At 36.0% G+C, this 22,708-nt stretch overlaps 1 long non-coding RNA gene across 3 annotated transcripts in view; it reads right to left on the reverse strand.

Moving 5' to 3' along the window:
• The window catches only part of LOC146397405 (uncharacterized), a 65,147-nt gene that overhangs the window by 28,689 nt on the left and 13,750 nt on the right, over positions 1-22,708 (reverse strand). For all 3 annotated transcript variants that reach the window (XR_014823639.1, XR_014823638.1, XR_014823637.1), the window contains exon 2: positions 18,425-18,649. This is a non-coding gene — a long non-coding RNA (uncharacterized LOC146397405). The remainder of the gene's footprint in view (positions 1-18,424; positions 18,650-22,708) is intronic.

Genomic DNA, 22,708 nt, shown 5'->3' on the forward strand with positions numbered 1-22,708 from the left:
TTCTTGTTTAGCAGTTAATATTTTAATCTTGTTGCTTTTTCTAATAAATAATATCTTATTCTTAGTATAGTATAGAGTTGAATTCCCTGCTCTAAATCTGTGATGTCTGGTACAGCACCCATCTCATATCTCTCATTAATTTAATGATCCAGCTCTCTTTAATTGAGGAAGCAGAGAAGATAATATATATAGGTTTTTAGGACATTCTCTCTGTACCCCAAAAGTATACAAGTGAAACAATTCATTTTTAAAGCCAGAGGATCATCATAGTCATAGACAATTTGGGGTCATTCAGCCTAAAGATGGAGGAAGCAATTCTTTGCATTCTTGTCAAATCCTGTTTTCTTTCCAATACGAATTTCCCTCTACACTTTTCTAACTGTCCTTTTATAGTGAGGAGGAGAATCAACTTCATTTAACATCAGTATAACTTATCAGAGGGACTATGGTTCTATGTAGGCAAATTCTAAATTACATTAAACCCAAATTCCCCTCACTCAAGATCTGTAAGATTTACTGCCCATCCATTAATCCCACTAGACTCTAGAGTACTATTTTATCTTCTAATAATGTTTTTATGAGATTGCCATTGCTTCTAGTATGCTTTTTCTGAGATATGTGTGCATGGGAGGCAGATTTATTGTTCCTTACACACTCCTGTTAATATTGGTTTAGACTCTGATCCCGTGGCCCTTTAAAGTGAGAGGCAGCCTTCCAGGAAGAGGAAATAGGTTGTTTTGTAAAATCTGAAATCTTCTCATGTCAGGAGCTGCATGTGTTGGGATTTTTCATGAGGTATTTGTTTCCTACAGTAGCATTTCTCTTCAAAAGTATATTCTTTTAATGTCATTTCCTAGTTCAAATGGACTTCAGCTGATCCAGCATGTAAGTGGCAGAAGCTTTAAAAATATAGTGTAGCACTTAAAAGTGAGGGTTCTGGAGACAGATCACTTAGCTTTAAAATCTGTAATTACATGCTGTGTGATCTTGGGTAAGTTACTTAACCACTGTTTGCTAGGTTTAAAAAGGAGACAATATTGAGTCCAAGCTTATAAGATATTTGAGAATTATGCAAGATTATACACGCCTCAAACTTTCATAGTACTGTATATACTGAGAAGTCAATACTCACTTCCTCTGCTGTAAATCTGGAATCAGGCATATAATAAAACTTCACCATTGTACAAATGATCAAACTAAGGCTCAAACATAAAATAACTGACCTAAGTGTCCTGGTCCATTACAGTCCACTTTAATTTCTCCTTTGCTGAAGAAAGTTTGAGTGCAGAGGCATTTTTGGCAGACCTGAATTCAAGTTCCAGCTCCACTTAGCATTTGTTGTATGACCTTGAACAAGTTCCTAAATCTTTATGTGAGAATCAAAAGAGGCTAAGCAATTGATCCAAGGCTACAGGACTAATAAGCAGAGGAATTTGGATTAAACTCCAGTAGGTCTAATTCTAAAATCAGTGTTTTATCTTCCAACAACATCAAGAAGTCATTTTATGGACAGTGTCTGTTCATATTACTTTTGGTCAAGGGAGAAACACATTAAATGTCACACATATGGTTATAGCAAATTTAGACAAGAGCCCAAACTAGAACTGAAGTCACTGAGTGATCAGTTAAATGTTCACCCCACTGTATCAGTGATTCTCTACCTTAGCTGCACATTTAGTTTACTTGGAGAAACCACCTTAAAAATATACTTACCCGGGGCCCTACATCAGACTATTTCTTCAAAAGCTCACCTGAGACTATTTCTTCATTCTAAGACTCCAATGCTAAGAACCACCAATCTTCACCCAAGCAGCACAAAGACCATTCCCTCCAACAGCCACACAACCAGTCTTCTCCCAAATTAATTAAACTCAGATCTTTCCTAATACAGAGGTGGCAGAGGTTCTAGCCCTAATTCTTTACTCTCGACTCTTTAATATTTTGGCGATTCTGTCTCATACACATAAGCAGCTATGAAAAAAAAAATACTAGAATTATCCTCTCAGGCCCACATGAAGTCTTTCCAGATTTCTATTTCTTGACTGGTTTGTCTCCTCCTCTGACCTATGATATTCCACTTTTAGATTAGTCTGACAACTCTGATCATGCTATTCCACTGAAGAGCTTTAGTGATTCCTCCTTGCCTACAGACTAAAGTTAAGTGCCCCTTATCCAAAGCTACCAATACTTACATAATTTAGTCCTAAGGGACCTCTCCAAGCTTATCTCTGACTAGCCCACGTTCATTTACATGCTTTAGTGAGAGTAGTATCTCCGTGGTTTTCTGAAAGTACTCTCTGCTTTTCTTCATACTGTTCCCTCTGCCTAGAATGCCTTGCCTTACACTTCTATATGTCGTATTACATTTACTCCATGATTAAGCCCAAGCTGTTTTCTGCTTTTCCTATCTTCCCTACTTTTTTTTTTCTTGAATGTAAAAATCTATCCAAGGCCACTGAAGTGCTAGTCCCTTGAATCTTGATACCAGTGATCCCATTTTCCTCTGAATACTCCCAAGTTTCCACAGCACATTGTCCTAATCTCTCTGATGGAGTTTACCTCTTGGTAACATAGGCACTATTTAAATGTAGAGATTCTTTTCAATTCATCTTTATATTTCACATATCTCAAAACATAGTAAATAACGTTATGAAAGTTCCTAGTTTATCTTTTCCCATATTCAGCCGATTTCAATCCACACAGGCTTACCAGAGTCTAAACCCTAAGGATGGAGTATGTAACTCTGGCCTAAGCGACCTTGTGGGTCTCATTTTTCTGAGGAGTGGTACTTTGTTCCAGTCCAGGTATATGACCAAAGCTGGTCAAAGAATACATATTAGGGATTCTCTTGGGATTTAAACCTGTAAGTGTATAGATGTAATAATAAGCTTCTGGTAATCATCCTGCAACCAAGAGGCAAAAACTGTTTCAAGCAAGATCCAGAGATGGAGAAATGTTGTATACTAGGGATAGTATACTAGGGATGTACTTGAGACTTCTCTGTCTAGACTGACCTAAAGCTAGACTTACCTGGGGACCTTCCAGTTATATAATATAAGGTAATTCAAGTTAGATCTTTTGCATGTTGAAGTCTATGAAATAAATGATTTAAGATATTCACTCAGTAACTGTTAAAGAACCAATCATCAGAATACATTGTCCATTTAACACCATTAACATGGAGTTGGAGGAGTACACTCAACCAACTCCTCTGGTTTAATTTGATTTTTTTTTGAATTTTTCAATATTTGCTTATTATCTTAGCCTAAAAGCTATAGTCCACTAAAATTTACCTGCAATAAGACTACAGAATACATTCAAGGATATAAAAGATGTTGATGTACCTATTTTCTTCTATTAACCCCATGTAGAAGGGGGTCTGTGCAGAGCGTCTAGTCTGACTTTGTGGAAAATAGTGACAGTCTCCTCCAATTCACTTACTTGAAAATCAGGATATTCAGTAAGGCTCAGAAAAGATCAAAGATTAAAAAAAGAAAGAAAGAAAAAAAAAAACCCCTTCATGTCCAGATCATGTTCCTTATCTTCAAGACAACTTGAAATCCTTTCAGGTATTTGAAAGAGCAAGAGAAAAATCAATGAGAATTAAGGTCAGAGGAAAGGACTAATCAGACTATTACAAGTTTATCATGTTTTGGGTATACTGTGGTTGTTGCTTACCCTGAGCTCATCATCTGCCTGGGGATAACAGCAAGCATTGTTTTGTTCACTTTTAAAGGCAGGACTGAGCCAGAGATAATGCTGCTAACACCATGGGGCAAGGTGAAAGGCTCAAGGACACAGGGATCAAAGTTATTGTCTATGAAATCATGGATGGCAGGAAAACAACTTGAGTGGAGAGATGCTATAGGATCAAGGGAGGGAGATGAAGGGTTCTACACAATTATCAAGGAGGTACCAAAATCTAGGTATACACAGTAGAAAAAAAAGTTGGGGAGAGAAAGGAGATAATAAAGGTAGTAAAAGTGAGGAAGATGAAGAGATCTATGTTGCCTTAAATAGCATCTTTTCTGACTTGGATAGCCTCATTTCAATCGGTGATGGAGTAAGAATTGATGAACAATGTCTGAAGTTTCTCTCTTTGGATTTACCATGGTCATGCTGAAGCTACTGTAAAACTCACACTTTTATACACTCAACAAGCACTTATTGATCATATACTATCCTTGTGTTGGTAGTGGAGATAGAGATTTGAGATTTTTAAAAAGGAAGCTATTGAAGAGAAACTGCAGTGCTACTGTAGTTAATGTACAAATTCTGATGGTGCCAAGAAACCCACTCTCAGCTACAGGGTCCTATGTGTGACCAATCTAAAATGTGGTCTTTTGAAGCTGTTAATGAAAGAACAAATAGGTTGTGAATGCAAAGAGTCTACTTACCAGCAACTTCCAAGAAAAACATTTGCCAGACCCAGGAAAATGTCACAGAATTGCCAAAAGGATATGGAATCAATTACATAAATGGTGAAATATAACTCATCATTGCTATTTGCCAGTATTAGAAATTTGCTAAATTTTCGTAAGAATAGAAAAATGAAGAAAATCTTTGAGTGACATCTTCTACAAAGACATGTCTCTAACATGTCCAAAAAAAGTGTGTATCCTACAGGAAAGAAATAAAGATGGAGGTAAGCTTGAAAGGTATCAGTAAAATATACTAGGTTTTTGATCTAGAATAGTAATTATTTCAGGAAATTTAGTGTGGAATTGAGATTCATCTGGGTTTTTGATAACTATTACAGAAGCAGCACTCACACTTATTCATGAAACTAGTTTGTTAAATAAAAGCTCTTGCTTCTTTTGTTTTCTCCCTTAGTATTTAACTTGAAAAAAAACTGTGTGTCTAGACAGAGAAAAAAATAATTAGATAGATATATTGATAGATATGCATATAGATAGATACAGATAGAGTTAAATGTCAAGCTATCTCAGAAAATAGAAAAGGGCAGAGGTTGCTTAGGACTAGACCAGTTTTAAAATGGTTAAGTAGCATGTGGCTCTAATTAGGAATTGAGCAACCAGGAGCTAAGAACCCTTAAGAGAAGATGTCTCCAAAAGAAATAGTAGACTAATACCTCTTGTTCTTCAAAGTGATTGTAATTTGCCCTATATTATGCAGTCATGTATTATTTCCTCCAGAGATAAATAACTAGTGCATTATTCTAACATGTGAACCCATAACCCTTATTCCTCTCTCTAATCATACTCCTGTAAGTTCTCCCTCCCTGGTGGTCTCTGTGTTTGGTTTAATACAAAAGGCCCCCACATTTAACAACATGGATGTCTATGGTTCTGCCATAGCAGTCTTCAGCCTGAACCAAGTCAGGCAATTTTGCCATTGACTTTTCTAAGCTGCAAGGTTTAGCTCTTCCTTGAACTAGAATAATCTTTCCAATTTCACATACACATTAAAATACTTAAAAAGCTACAAGACAGATGGATGGGCTGTAGCTATCCAATGTTCACTGTGAAATTCAACTTCCCTGAAATCTGAAATTTTTCCTTTAAAATGTTGGAAAAATTAACAAGATGGTTTTTATTTTGTTTTGTTTTACCAATACTTATGTCACTCTTTCTGTCTGAAATGGGGCAAGAAAAATGGCAACCTCTTAGCCATGTCATTAAGAAATGGGTATTATAAAACCCCTGCCAAATTGAAATATTTAATAATTTTAATAAAATTGTACTTGATTTATAATAATTATTATTATTACCTTCCATCAATTAAGCTCTGCTATGTGCCAGTCATCTGCATGCATTATCTAATTTAATTCTATAATTGCTTGAAGAAAGTACTGTAATTTTAATTCATCTAAAAATGAGCTAGCTGAGGCATGGGGAGGTTAAATAACTTGCCCAGTGTGCTCAGACTAACCAGAGGAGCCAGGTTGTGAGCCCAACAACTTAGATACAGCATTATTTAAAACAAACAAACAAAACACTATTTTCATATGAAGCAGTGAGTAGACATTTTCTGTAAATAAAAGTGAATAAGAGACATTGAGGGAATACCATTGGGACCTCCCAAATAATGACAGAGACTTTAGCAAGTATTTAAAACTGTGATTATATCTGAAATTTGCCAACCACTAAATAAACATCACAGGCAGCTGCAAAAACCAGATGTGTTCTTTGTTTCTTCACCTGGGAGCCTGTTCACTGCCCAGGAAGAATGGAGCAATGCCTGGACTAAAAGGCTATCTCTGCGGCCCTTTCCCTCGTTAGCCTTTGTACAAACACTGCCAGCAATACATCACTTAGAACAGATAGTACAGCTGAGATTTCCATAACAGAAACATCAATCAATTAAATCCAAGAGTAAGCCAGCAAACACATCTCACTGAGATCACCAGCCAGCAATCATCACATAGATCATCAGATAATAATGATTCTTGACAAAAAGAAAACGAAAACTAGACCAGCTGTGAGCTGATGACTGAAGGGTCAAGGCATTGTTTTGTACACCTGCTACCTTCTGGTGTATTAGAATCATCTCTTGCTTTCAATTCCATTAGTCTCATCATAACTGTTAAGGTGTGGAGTGAATTTTTAAATTACTGTATGAATGAATTTTTGTCATTTTAAGTCAGAATTATTATTATTATTATTTTTTGTCTTTTGTCTTTTTCTTAGGGCCGTACCCACGGCATACACAGGTTTCCAGGCTAGGGGTCGAATTGGAGCTATAGCTGCTGGTCTACAGCACAGCCACAGCAATGAGGGATCCGAGCCATGTCTGTGACCTACACCACAGCTCACGGCAACGCCAGATCCTTAACCCACTGAGCGAGGCCAGGGATGGAATCTGCAACCTCATGGTTCCTCCTCGGATTCCTTTCCACTGCACCGCAAGAACTCCACAGGATTATTTTTATTTTAAACTCAAGAGGTACCTTACATGACCTTATTTGATCATGTGAACTGGAATTATTTACCCTATATCTGTTATCCCCCAAAGTAGTCAAATAAAAAAATCCATATGTTTCTATCTTGAGAAGTTATAAAAATCCATATTTAATTGCCAACCCTCCATAATATACCTCATATAAGAACTCACATGTCTTGAATATTCTACTATTCAAAACAGCTTACTTAATTTAAGTAAGCTGCCGGAGTTCATAGAGTAAGTAGTGAACCTAAAATGTGAATCTAGAAAATAGGGTTACTCTCTGAACACAGTGATGAGTGAAACATGGTGACATTTATACTTTGTAAGTATCACCACATGTCAGATGTTTATTTGGCCACATAATAACTTTTAAAAACTATTAACAATTTTGAAACCATGAGTAGAACACTTTTTACATTAAGACAATATCAATACTACTATTTGAAAGAAATTATGTGTTCAGGCCTAAACTTCATGTTTGAAAAAGTTACCCTATGACCACATGAGCCTTTTGAGATGAGGAAGAAAAAAAAATATTGTTTTGTCATTCTCCTCTTTAGAATGACAGGAAAAAACTTGAACTTCATTACAGTGGAGTATTACCTGCTGCCAATTGCAAATGTCTCAATTACGCAGCAATGCTTGGTAAAACAGACATGCTCCATGGACATCTAATCCTAATCAAAGATAACGACCTCTCTAATTGCTTCTCACATGCCCTACACCAATTAGAAACAGGGAAAATATCAGGAAATACCTTTTTGTGTCCAAAGCATTATTTCCTGCATTGATGGCAATAGGGGTTACAAAATCGTCACTGCCAATTATTCTGGTTCAGAATTTAGACAGGATTATTTCATTTACAAGTGTCACAAGCCCAATGCAGCCTATATAACCAAGAAATAAAAAAGTTATTTAGTCACATAGCCAAAGATTTTAGAAGCATCTGATTTTAGACATTATATCCAGATACAAAAGAAACAAACAAAAACTTGTCATTAGAAATTTCCCTCAGTCCTACTTCTCTGTAAGCTTTGTTTTCAGAACATTCTCCACAGAATCAAGAAAAAAAATCACCCCAGTCAAATAATATTTTGACCAAAAGAGGGCAGATGCAAGTCAGGACAAAAGAAGAGATGTAAGTATGTCATGGTTTCTTGATTGATAACAGTCTCTTTTGGGGCATCAGTAGTTATCAGGGTTGAGTCTTCTTGACAAACTAGTGTATAAATGCTTTTCTCTCATTTTACAACTCTCATCTTGGAGTTCTTTATACTATTAGCACTAGAACACACAGGGCTACCCAGTCCAGAACCTTAGTGACATCCCTCATTCTCACCAAACCCTTTACTTCTTTTTTTTTTTTTTTTTTTTTTCCTTTGTCTTTTTAGGGCCTCACCCACAGCCTATGGAGGATCCCAGGCTAGGGGCTGAATTGGAGTTGTAGTCGCTGGCCTATGCCACAGCCATAGCAATGCCAGATCCAAGCCACGTCTGTGACTGATACCACAGCTCACAGCAATACCGGGTCTTTAACCCACTGAAGGAAGCCAGGGATCAAACCTAAGTCCTCATGGATATTGGTCAGATTCGTTTCCACTGAGCCACAACAGGAACTCCTACTTCTTTTCTTAAATATTTTTCAAACCATTTATCCATATTATTACTGGTTCTCTCACTTGGATAATAGCAATGGTGTTATAATTAGTCTCTCTGACTCATGACTTGGCCCTTAAATTCATTCTCTATGCTATTGCCAATGTAATCTGTTTAAAACTTAAGTTCTGCCATGCCACTTCCCTTTTTTAAAATTATGAAGGACTTTCAAATGTTAGAAAGACATAAAATGGCCTTAGCCTCCTGTACATGGATAGCATGCACTTCTATAATTTTGCTGCACTAAATGGTAGCCACCAGCTCAATGTTACAATTTAAATTGAAATTAATTAAAACCAAATAAAATTAAAAATTCATTTCTACAGCTCACTGACCACATTTCAAATACTCAAAAGCCACATGTGGCTAGTGGTTATATATCTGTGTTTTGGTAAGTCCTGATATAGAACATTTCCATCACTGTAGAAAGTTCTAATAGAACATAAAACATTGCTGTTTTGTGACCTGATATCTGTTCACTATCCAACTGTTTTCTAAAAATAATGAGTAACCACTTGTAGGAGCTGAATGAAACATACATATTCATATCCTGATACCTTTTCTAATTCTAGTTCTTCTCCTTGGAATGCTCTTCATGTATCATCTCATAGTAATTACTATAGACTTTTGAAGACCCAGCAAAAAAATGTTGCCTTCTTGAGGAAGGCAACCCTGAACTCTGGGGTTCAGCTAAGTGCTTTCAAGACACTCTGGACCTACTTGTACCTAACCACGCAATGGTGAAATTATCTGCTTTGTGCCTGACTTCCTATGTGACAATAAACTTCTAAGTCAAAAGTGCTGGTTCTGCTGATTTCTCAGCACCAAGAACAATGGGTAGCACATAGGAAGAACTGTAATAACATGCCTGTTAAAATGTAATACATCAAGTAAAGAGGAAAAGCAATCCTTCTGACTTTGTTAAATACAATATCCACTTCTTTTTTTTTTTTAAATTAATGTAATATACCCCTGACAGTTCGGGGTTGGTCTTCTCTGATTGTGACATAACCTCAGCTCACCTCTGACATCATATTTCATCCTCAGTTCACTTTCACTTTAGATCTGATTCCCGAAGAGCTTTACCTGTTCAACATGGGGCAAGTCTACAACAAGGGTTGAGGTTCAAGGATGATCTAAAATGAATATCATTTTCCAGGAGTAACAATAAAGAAAGTTTAATGAATTACTGAGGCTGCCTCAGAGTGCTATAAATTCTACAGAATAATTTTACCTACACTAGAGATAATATATCTTCTTTACATGAATCTCTGAAGGGTATAGTATATACACACACACACACAAAAGACTTCACACCTCCAGAGATATGATCATTTTTTATTTAAAACATGATGAGAGAATGAAAGAAAAAAACAACAACAACAGATTTTAAACCTGGAATTGTTTTGTCCTTTTTGGGTTGAAATTTTTGTACCCGCCATAGAGCAGACAGGTGCTCATAAAATGATACCTGGCTATTTCTCCTCCCCTTCCCTTCTAGGAGAACCTAGGAAGGACGTGGTATTCCAAAGTGACTCTGCAGAGCTATTGGATAAGCTCAGGTCAACCTCCCATGATATGGAACCTAATATTACAGCAATATAGTTAAACATTTTGCATGTCAATCTTAAGATTGCACCTACATCTTTTGTTCTTTGACATTTAGCATCATTTGGTTTCAGTAAAGGTTGTTGCCTTTTTTTTTTTTGCAATGACTTTTTGACCTGTCTTTAAAGTCAGCAGTCCAATCAGTCTCCAAAGACATACAGAGAATAGTGACATACTGACTTTTACAAGAGATGAATTCAAAGGTGACAAAACATGAATAGATGGAAACTTAGCACTGAATTTCCCATCCAAATGCAAGTGTCAACTAAACAAAGAAAAAGGCTCCCTCTTTACATAGTCAGTGCAAGTGCTCTAGACACATAATACATATCTGAGTTATAAGTGCAAAGGTCTGGTGTTTCTGTGGAATTATGGGTATTCATTTTGCTTATTATAAAGTTGATTTTTATTCCCAACACCGGCATATTTTAACCAGGACATAGTTGGAAAAGTCGATTTTTAAATTCAGTCTTCCCATCTTCTAATTTTAGTTGTGAAACAACAAATTACTGAGACCTTAGAAATTTCTAATAAATTGCAAAATATAAGTGATTTAAATTACTTTGTGTGAACTGAAGTTTGGCACTTGCCATCAGCCTCTAAATGGATTAGCATGAGCCACTGCAGCAGCTGACCCGCAGCAACCCATGAGCAGAGCCCAGGGTGAAAATCAGAAGTGAGACACTCCTTATTCTGGGAAAACTGGAAGAATAGGTCTTCAGATAGTCAGATATTTTTAGGAGAAGATTTTATGTGCCCAATTCTTACATTCTCCTTATATCTAGAAAAACACTAAAATCCTTCATGGGATGTGTGTTCCTTGTGACTAATAGTAACCTTCAGGAGATCAGCAACAAACTATTCTAAATCATATGTATGGCTGCATGCACCTCTCCCTACATTTATTATATACTGATATTCCCCCTTTCCTCTTTGGGTGCTATCTCAGAGCTATCTGAAATATCGCTGCCCAGTCTGTAGTTAAGGATAAAGCAAAGAACATCATGGTCATCTGTGAATGCAGTTAGTTCTAAGGGTGAGAGCCATGAGTCCTGCAAGCTGTGAAAACTCTAAATACTGGCCCTGAGAGCAGAAATGCACATCAAAGGAATGAATTCTGTGAGCCCAGGCCTCTTTTTTTCCTGATACCTGCCCTTTGTTGCAAAGACTCATATATCCTAGCTCCCCTCTCACCCCCTCAGAGTGGTTTCTCAGGGCTACCACTGTGCTTAAGTCCTAATTTTGCCCCAAATAAATCTTAACTCTCAACTTTCAGGTTGTGCTTTTTTTTTTTTTTTTTTTTTTTTTTTTTTTTTGCATCAGCACTTGACTTTGGAGCTTTCTTTCTTCTAGATTTTATTTTGGAGTTCTGACATTTCCATTGACTTCTTCAATCCACATACCACTAGAAAGCATTACACATTCATTCTGGTGTCAAATCCTATTCCACATTTTGTTCTCGGAGCATTCTCACTGTTTTTAAGATTTCTCTGGGTCTTATTTCCATGATCCAGGAGATATGCACTAATTGATAATTCATTACTATTAATTATTACTTTAACATTGGCAAAATTTATTGGGAATTTATATATATCAGTTACTTTACTTTAGGGTGTATCTAAATTATTTAATTCCCAACATATTTTACGGTATTCCCATTGCGGAGATAAGAAAATTGAGACAAAGAATATTCAGGCATCATGTCAAAGATTATGCATCTTGCAAAGCTTCTTCTTTTTTTTTGGTCCTTTTAGGGTCACACCTCCCACATATAGAAGTTCTCAGGCTAGGGTTGAATTAGAGCTGCAGCTGCCGGCCACAACCAGACACAGAAACTCAGGATCCAAGCCATCTCTGCAACCTACACTGCAGCTAACAACAACGCTGGATCCTTAACCCACTGAGCAAGGCCAGGGATCAACCTGTGTCCTCATAGATACTAGCTGGGTTCATTACTGCTGAGCCACAATGGGAAATCCTAAAACTCATGCTTTTGATCAGATTATTCACATTTATTTTGTGAACCTATATGTTTTAAGATTTAAGAACATACCAACATTGTATATGATGTCAATCTTATCTTTGGAAAATTGTGTAGTAAAATACCACAGAAATACTGGCTAACATAAAACATATTTACTTTTAATTTGTTGCCTTTAGTATAGTTGTAAATTCTGATACCTATAAAAACATTCAAGTAACTAAGAAATACCAGGTATAAGTTAAACCTTCTATGAGAGTAGATAACTTTTTCTTGAGATTGTCAATTTCTCTCTGAAAAGGAACAAGAGCGATACTGAGAATTTTATTATAAATTATATATATATATATGGTATTTATACTGATGCATTATCAGTATAATGAGAAGTTATATTACTGCCACAGGTAGAGGACTGGTTTACGAGATGTTCTTTATAAACCATTTAAATCATCATTTATAACAGTACATTTTCAGATAACATACATGATTAAAATATCTTCACTATGGTCACTAAAGAAAACTCATTCAAAAGGACTGCAATCCATATAGGTACTTGGTGACAAATAAATCCACAAAAGGATGGGGAAAGAAGAAAACAACAGGTAAGAAATGTGAATAAACTTGTGAAAGAAAGAAAATAAATGGAAGAGTGGCAACCAAATTAGCAAGGTGTAATAATTAAGAACCCAAAGTCCACAAGATATTGAGGTAAGACTTGGAGCAAAAAAAAACAGGAGAAATGATTGCAGAAGTGTTCACAAGGAAGTGACCACATCGTGCAGCAAGGTGATGATGATCCTTCCTATCTCCAAGAAGACGGAGATAGGTATACTTTTCAGAGATATAATAAGAGATTTCTGGTCTGGGAACACCACATGCAGTGAAGACCAGGATGAAGAATGGTTCAAAAAGGGAGGAAGGAGGGAAACAGAGGAGTCTCAATGCCAAGCTACAGAATTTTGCTCCTAGGACACCAGAAAAAGGGTTTCAAAACTAGTCCCATCAGGCCTCCTCTTGATATAATCATTAAAGTTATGGAAATTAGAAACTGTTTCTCTGAAAGAACTGAATAGCCTTAAAGAAACAACATTTCCATTCTGACAATGAGGGTCCAGCTGATCATGCAATAATTCAGTGTGAAATCCACCAAACAACAGGCTCGCCTGTGCACATCAACTACCAACATTTTAATGATGTTTTCATTTTTCATTCTTAAATATGCACAGGCATACAATTATGACCATATGGTTGATAAAAGTCTCCAATTTTAAACATAGAGATAAAAACAAATTACCAACAAAGTGAAGGCACAAAAAGAAACATAATTATGTAAAGTTAAAAGTTTACAAAAACTAAAATTAACACCCTCAGATAAGTAAGGAAAATAATGGATCAGGATAAAAGACAAGAAAGAGAAATGAAATAAAGATAACTCATAAATATTGGATAATTAAATGAAAATTAAGGAGAAAATCTGAATAATAGTGATAGGGATAGAGTAGGCACAGGTACTTATAGAAGTCCCACTAAGGGACCATAGATAGGGTAACCTAGGGAACTTTGGGAGATCACTCTAAGTTAATAATTGCTCAAGAAAGCCATCAGGACAAGGCAGGCTTCCTTGACTATGGGATATGCCTCAGGTTATTAAGTGGGGGATGGGGTGAGGCCTACATTCAGGTTCCAACTCAGGGCAGGAATTTAAGCACCACCCTTCCACTGATTTGAATACCAGATACCAAGGAGGAACTACTACTCCCAGAAAGGCAGAGGTGGTCTTTTCCCAGGCCAACTTCCCTTGGATGATAAAACTGTAGCCCACCTAATCGTCAGGGCAGAGCCTCCTTGACTGCCTGCTTGCATCTCTCACAAGCATCCTATCTTAATAAATCTATTTCTTGCCTATCACTTTGTCTCTCACTGAATTCCTTCTGCTTGGAGGCATGAAGAAACTGAACCTCAGTAAGTCCAGACACTGGGTGGGTGATTCTAATTTAAAACTGCGGGTTTTAACTCCCAATCTGGGTTTAGGCTGGGTTCGAGTCCCAGCACATGGGATCAAATCCCAATCTGGGTTTAGGCTGGCTTTGAGTCCTGGCATGTGGGTTCAAGTCCCACCTGGATTCTGGCTAGGTTTAGGGCATTAGTGCTGTCAGTTTCAGCATAATAGTTGAGAAATATCCCAGAAAACACAGTAAAAAGATCAAATAATGAGAGACAGTGGAACAACATGAGAGTTGACTGCTAAATTCAAGAGATACATGTGAGTGATACAAATTATAGTAAAGGAAATTAATTTTTTTAAGTAGAAATGTTCTAGAAATGAAGTAATGGCCAGATTAACCAAAGATGAGCTCACATCATGAAATTTCTGAACTCCAGGAATAAAGGAAAGATTCTAAATAATTTATGTTATGGGCTGAATTATATGCCTTCAAAAATTCATATGTTAAAGCCCTAACACGCATTGTGACTATTTTTGGAGTAAAGTGGTGATTAAGGTTAAAGGAGGTCATAAAACTGGGGTTTGGATTCAACAAGATTAGTATCCTTAAGGAAGAGTCTTCTGTTACTGAGAATACAGAAAGAAGGGCTGTCTGAAAGCCAGGAAGAGATTCTCACCAGAAACCTGATAGGCTGGAACCCTGATCTTAGACTTTCTAGTTTCCAGAACTACAAGTAATACATTTCCATTGTTTAAGCCACCCAGTCTTTTATTTACCAGTATTTTATTATGGCAGCACGAGTAGTCTAATATATTTTCATAGGAGAAAAATCATATATGTCGGATCAGTTTCAGACTAAAATCGTAAGTTCCACTTGGAGTGCTCTCAACTAACTTCTCAATTTGCTTAAGACAGATAATATAAATTGTGATTCCTGTATTGGGGATCACAGTTTCAAACACAATCTGTGGGCACAAAATAAGCACTTAATAAACATGTGCTTGACACATTATGTCCTACTCTCCCCTAAGCACTTGGAATTCATGTTTATGCAAAAAATGGCATTTCTAACTTAACATACTACCTTGTAAATTATTTCTAGGTTAGTTCATTCTTCTTCCCAGCATGAATCTGAGACATCTAACTTCAGCATTATGTGATGTGATTTGGGAATGGAAACCAATTTTACCACCAGCTCATGAAGAAATAAACATGAAAGTAAAAAATTCCAAGGCTAAATGTCAACAGCCTCTTTTCTAGGTCGATGAATTATCTTACCATATTTCCCTTTATTAAAGACAGTAATGCTATAGTGTGAAAAGGAGTACTGGACAGCATTTAATCTAGCACCTCATTTTGTGGTGACATGACATGATTTGTCTGGACTTACATAATTTAGTAATGGTAGCAGAAGTACCAGAACCAGTATCATCAGACTCCATTACATGAATATCCCACCAGACACGCAATCTCTTAAGAGTTGGATGTCATTTCTCTTGTTGACATTTTTTGCATGCCATGGCCCAGACTAATGTTTATCATGAAATATATGATTTCAGGTTTGTTGGGTTTACCTTATCTAATGCTTAATTTTAGGAAAATTTATCTCTAATAATTTAGCAAGATAGCTGAATGCTCCTGTATATATGAAATGCTTGATACTGGGTAGCCAAATGAAATAATTTTAGTTCTAAATCTAGTCCTACCAAATTTTCCTTCTATTTCTTCTTCCTATTTTCTAGAAGAATACAGAAACAAGGTAAAATATCCTGATCAAAAGGGTACTTCAGGAAGATGGTGGACCCATAGAATTATTCAAACCAGCAATTGGAATGAGTTAGTCTATATTATTAAATTAATTTGAAGGCTCATTAAAGTATTTGGATATTTAAATTTCATAGTAATATGTCCAAAAGTGATAAACTATATAACTTTTTAGCTAATTGCTTGACATAGTATTTATAGAATGCTGTTACTTATCCAGAAATTCATTATTTGCTACATTTATTTTTCTTTACTTATTGTCACATTCTAATGAATCTCACATCCTATTGTTAGATTTGCTCATGTTTGAAAAAGGGTGGGAGTAGGAGCTATCTTTTATTCTTTTAATTTATCTCTTTCCTGAGGTTCATTAGTTGGCAATTCTTTCCTGTTGTTAGATCAATGGCAAAATAATAATCTGTAGTCATTCTGCCTTGAGCAATAATCTGAACATTCCTCTTGGAAATGATCCATTGTGCCCACTGGAAACTATGAGCAGTCTTTTTAATTGCTTTTTCATTAGATTTTGGAGTTGTGAAGCCCTGTTTTGATGGCCAAGACAATATAGAAACAATTTAGCATATGTGACATTGCAGTCTGTGAAAATGGTAACAGACTGCACATTAGTTTCAATGCTTTTTTCATACAGGTTTAATAATCAGAAAAAGAATGTTAACTCTTTAATAATTGAACATGGGTTTAATATTTAAACAGCCAGATCCTTCCAGTTGTTAAGCTAATATTAAAGTAGGGTGGAAGTAGGCTACTTACTGGCAACTGTCCATCTTATAAATGTCTTTTGAAGTTCATGGTAGTGATGGTATAGACTGCTAAGCTCAGGCTGGAGGGTGTTACTTCTCATAATCAGAACCAAAGACAAAGCAGAAACTTTCTTTTTTAAATTATAGCCATGTGTAAATCTACAGCATCACTTATACAATTTTTTTTAATCTCACATTTTATGTTTTTTCATTCTCTATGGCTATTGAATATAGGAATAAATTTCCTGAAAATTAAAAAGAAAATAGGGCAATGTTTACTGCAGATTATGTGTTGGTAGCTACTTCACTTGTAACTAATGTTCAAAATACAAAGACAATTGGTATTTACTTAAATATTTGTTATCCTAAATTTTCCTTTATTGTCCACAGTAATTTAACAATTATATTGAGCGGTGGGGAAAGGAATTGGACTCTAGTGAGCATTTGCAACACCCACATCCAGAGACTTCACTTTAGTGACCCCATCTCATAGTCCAAGCACCTTGTAATTTCTTATTAGTGCACCAGGGACCCTAAATTTATACAATCACAAGGTATTTTTTAATATAACAGTCATCTATTTCATAGACATTTGACAACCGCTGCTAAAGCACATTCCTAATTGAATACAAATCATAGGTGTAGGTATTTCTTCCTAAAATATCTCTTCTTGACATTACCGTTTTAAACCTCCTCCCACTTTTTTAAAGACCCAGGTGACTTTTAATTTCCTTTAGTTTGATTTAGGTCCTACCTCTTCCATGAAGGATTTTAAGTGACAGTCATGAAACTCAAAAATTCCAGATGGCCTTGAATTCTTCATATGGTTTCTGTTTAGTTTTGCATAAAGAAATTAAAATGACTGTTTTGTTCTTGATAGGCTTTTCTAGTCAATCTTCAAGAAAAAAAATGTCATTTTAATTTTTAAAAACAAGTAAAGATAAATGCTTGGGCTCCACATTGAAGAAATCTGATTCAATAATCTCTGGATAAGGCTCTATCTCTGGGTAAGGCTATATTTCTATTACCTACCATTGTTTGAGAAACACTGTTATAGACTAATATTTGGAGATGAATTTTATCTCTTTTTTCTGTTCTATTAATCACATGAATAGGAAAATATAAAATCATGAATCAAATATTTCATGAAAAGAATGGGACAGCATTTTTATTTTAAGATCTTTAACCTATCATTAAAGTTAAATAAGATAGATAAGATTTATCATGTGCTAGGTCCATGTGAGCCATGATCATTCTCTTTTTCCTTCTATCATCATTTAGGACACCTTACTCTGAAGACTATAATGTTTAACTTTGTTTCTTGGTAATCCTTTTTAATTTTGCAATATTTCAAGATGGCTTTATCAGGAAAGGCTACCTTATGTTTTCTCCAAATCACTCATGTCATGATACATGCCTCTTATTTCTCTTGTCATCACTGGAGTAAAAGCTATGCTTCATTCCTGGACTTTATTGTTATGAAGCTGCACCTCAACCATCCCTCCTAGAGAAGATATACAATTTATTTGAGGACAAAAGAATCCATGGATGAGATTTCCTTTTTTCTGCAAACCTGAAATGTATATTTATGCTTTGGCTGGTACTTCTCTTAGGTAATCAGAATGAAAATTTCCTAGCAAGAGATCATCATTTAAGTGGCGGTAGGAGAAAAACACTCTGCGTCTGTGCAGACGTAGTGAGGAGCATTTGCTAATATACATTCTCACCTTTCTCAGTTATTTTTTCTGTCCTGTTATGTGTTTAAAACAGCAGACCATTGGTGTTTACTTTTTTCAACTTACCAAGTGATCCTGAAGGTCCATAACCTGTGAATATCCCTCCTTCTTCTGATGCATGAATTTGAATCCTGGCTGCTTCAAGATGGGTAAGCATATTTCAGTCACTTAGTGACTAATCAGCATCAGCAACAAACCAAAACAAGGTTATATCTTCAAACACAGGCATTTGCTTCTTCCTTACACTTTTCATGCGTGCCTTGTCTGAATTCATGCTGGATTATCCATTGCCTGAATATATATACAAATGAAAGAGAAAGATTCAGGTTTTAGATTCTGAGTTCCAAAATACATACACACACATATATATATACTGCTTTTTAGGGCTGCAGCTGCAGCATATGGAAGTTCCCACGCTAGGGGATGAATGGGAGCTACAGCTGCCGGCCTACACCACAGCCACAGCAATGCCAGAGCCAAGCCATGTGTGTGACCTACACAACAGCTCATGGAAATGCCAGATCCTTAACCCACTGAGTGAGGCCAGGGATCATATCTGCATCCTCATGGATACTGGCTCGGTTCACTATCGCACAGCCACAATGGAAACTCCCGCAAAACAAAGCTTATAATTTACCAAACCCTGGCTCTATGAAAAGAATGCACAAATATATAGGTATATGTTGGAGTTTCTTCTATAAAAAGAGAAAACTTGTACTCTACAAAATCATACACTAAAATACAAAATAGTGGCGGAACATTAAAACCTATGTAACTCTGTAGCTGAAGTACAAATAAAAACAATAATCTTAATATAAATTTAGCTGAAATAAATCTTAACTGGCCTTGGCACCTAAGGTCGTAATCCATCAATTTTATTTAAGGTTTGGCCTCTTCCTCCAAGATAAACTTCCTTAGAGGGATATTCTCCCACTTGAGACTTGTTTAGTAAAATTAAAATTGGCATTCACAGTGGGGACTTGAGTCTCAGTCTTTTTCTTAACACAGAGGTAAAGTGTTTGTAGATCTATTTGCCTTTGTAGTTTCTACAGAGATACTGTGGCGAGCTTAACGGTTCTTGAAACCACTAAACTAGCTACTACGTATACTAATAGAAAGCACTTATGTAATATTTCCTACTTTCTGAAGTTATCTGTTTTAATTCTGGGAAAGCCTGTCCCAGATGGCTTCAAAATATTCACATGCTGGGAAAATTAGGTACAGACTGGTGAAATCTCCACATTTTACTGGTATTTTTCTGCTATATACCAACTGTACGTGCACTAGTTTACATTAGGGAAATACACATTGCAACAGAAAAGACACATATACATATACACATCCTTACACATATATTATACACGTCAGACACATATGTCCTGTGAGAAGCAGATGCCTCATTAATGAGAGCAAGTTCTCTATAGAGAGATAACAGCACAACCCCATGGCTTCCTCAGCCTCCTACACTTCTTGTCCAAATCAGAAAACTCTAATACATCAAGATACAAAGGTTATCCATAACTACTACATTGAAAAGGAGATAGAAGAAAACATTTCTTGCTGGACAAATTAAAAGGAGAAGAAAGATGAAGAGGAAGCATGTAGATTCTCCTTGGATTTGGAAAAACCGAGTCAAAACCACCCAGCTGGAGTCAGGCATAACATAGGAGCTAAGCCTAGTACAAATCCCTAAAACAGCACCTTGAATTTGATCTTGTAATAGAAATGCTGCCCCCTACTATCTTTACAAAGTGTACCAACATCTAAAGAATAGGCAACCTCCCTATTTAATGCCTCGGGAAACTTGCTAGAGAGGGCTCAAGATTCATGGCTCTGGTGGGGTGGGAGGAGCATTCGTAAAGAAAAAAAAAAAAAGAAAAATACCCCACCACCAACGGCAAATAAAATCTTTACCTTTGTGGACCTGAAAAGGGGCACCTTGAGATTCTTCTCTAAACCCATCTCTTTCAATGGTGGGTCCCTTGGAAAGGGGTGAGTCAAAGGCCCTATTTCTGAATTACACAAGGTGGTTACACATGGTGTCATTAGTGACCATTTAGTGTCACATAAAGAGATAAGCATCATTGTTACAATAAAATTATTTTATGGCCACTCCACCCCCACCCCAGATAGAACATTGCTATGGAAGTATTCATGAAACAAAAGTATCCTACAGACTCTGAGTATATTTTTCACAAAAATCAAGCATTCTGCTTTGTGGTTAGCCCTCACATTCTCTGCCAGAAGTAATAAATGAATGGCCTCTGGGCCATATTCAGTTTGCAGGTATCGTGTTTGGCCCTCTAGATATGTTTCTAAGGAATAAGTCACTTCAGGAAGCACTAGTAATACTGGCCTAACATTCCTAACATTCTTCCAGCCCCACTGAATGGGACATGCACACCTGAGGTGGCTATTATACTCATATATGTTACCTGCCTTGTCCTTCTAGACATTTGTGTCTAAGAAGTAATCAAAAAGTGTATAATCCAAGTGGGGCTGCATTTTTCTTTTCTTTTCCCAGCAGTATGTCTTTAATAATTATATTTGGGTTGAGTTAAATATTAAAGATTACATTCCCAGAGCATACATCCTTGTAAAAACTGTTCATAGATATTCTTCTTAGTGGGAATAGACTAATATTTAAATTTTCTGCACACTAAAGATAATTTACATATATCAAATTGAGAATTTGTGGAATCTGACATCCTAAAAGAAGTTCTTAGTTTAGTGTATGTGTAAAAACCAATAAATTATTACTATATAAAGTTTTTTCAACTTTATTTTGGTATTATACTGAGAGAAGCAAACCTAAAAACTACCTTGTTTTCAGAAAAAGATTGATATTATATATGTTGTTCTTGTCATCAATAACCAATGAAAAACACGCCTGGAGTTTTAAGACGCTGAGATACCTAAAAGTCAGTTAATACACAGCTGCCTTTCTGATCCTCAATTTAATTTTACCTTCATCCCCATTTTAGCATCAAATCCTGGGAATCTTTAGTCCAGACACCTTTGCAGGTGCTACACATAACTAACCTTTCAATAAGATTAACTGCCAGACTGTGACATTTGATGTGTGGATAATGCAAGGCTTTGTGAATTTTAAATGGTTCTGCAGATGAAGTTGAGATACAATAAAGCCTTTTTAAGATATAATTTAAGGACCAGCCCTAGCAAATATTAATTGCAGGAACTTTTACAGATATCCGCATAAAAGAGTTAATCTGTGGAGGAGAGTTAAATATTTGGACATATTTCTTGGGGTGTTTTATATGAAAGTCTGTCTAGAGATGGGGTAACTTTAACTGCCATCAGTATGGCACATTGCATACTGAACACCTACTGGGGAAGAGAAAACGATGCAATAATCTTCCTTCACACACTGGAAAAGTAATAACAACAGTGATAGAAGTAGCAAGGACTGATTCAAAATAGTTTGTTCAACAAGTTCCTACTATATAGCACAAGGAACTATATCCAATCTCCTGGGATAGACCATGATGGAAAGCAATATAAAAAAGTGTGTGTGTGTGTGTGTGTGTGTACTATATATATATATATACACACACACCCATATATTTACACACACACACATAAAAATGTCACTTTGCTGTACAGCAGAAATTGGCACAGCATTGTAAATCAACAATACTTTAATAAAAAATTAAAAAAATAGTTTATCCAAGTACTATCTTATTGACTTTAATAATTATCCAAACTTCTAACTTCTTCTCAGTTTTCTTTAGAGATGAAGAAACTGCAACCCAGTGATATTAAATAACTGGGCCAAAGGGTGCAAAAGAAAGTATCAGCCTATTCCTCTGAACCCAAGGTCCATCTGAACAAGTTGTTCCACAAATTTCCCTGATATAAAGAATCTTTCCTACAGATTCTGATGAAATAATTTCAAAGTAGGCTTGGGAATGTGAATTAACTCAGACTGACTAGAAAGTATTGGCCAACTTAATAGGGTGGCTAAAAAAATTGTTAACACTCACTGCCACACCCTCACCAGGAGATTCTATGCTCACTAATATAATCAGGGCAAAAGATAACCATTTTAATATATAAATACAGAAATCATTTCTGACTGAAGTTTGAGGGATCTTTGCTTCATTAGTGACTAGCCAAGTTTATAACAGAAAAATATTTAATGAAATCTTTTCAGATTTACATAATTTCACTTTTTGATTTCCATTATATATGCCAAGAAATTATAGATGTGTTTCTAAAGTATACATTAACTGATAAAATCCTCCCATGAGTCCTGTTTTGATGTCTTTTAATTCTCATTTTTTAGGTGAGAAGGAAGTCATGTCTGACTAATTTCAAGTAGGAATGAAT

The sequence above is a fragment of the Sus scrofa genome, chromosome 13 (genome assembly GCF_054392235.1).
Source record: "Sus scrofa isolate SSC_HxYL_T2T_F1_AM1 chromosome 13, Sscrofa_HxYL_maternal_Yorkshire_Landrace_v2.0, whole genome shotgun sequence".
Taxonomy (NCBI): Eukaryota; Metazoa; Chordata; class Mammalia; order Artiodactyla; family Suidae; genus Sus; species Sus scrofa.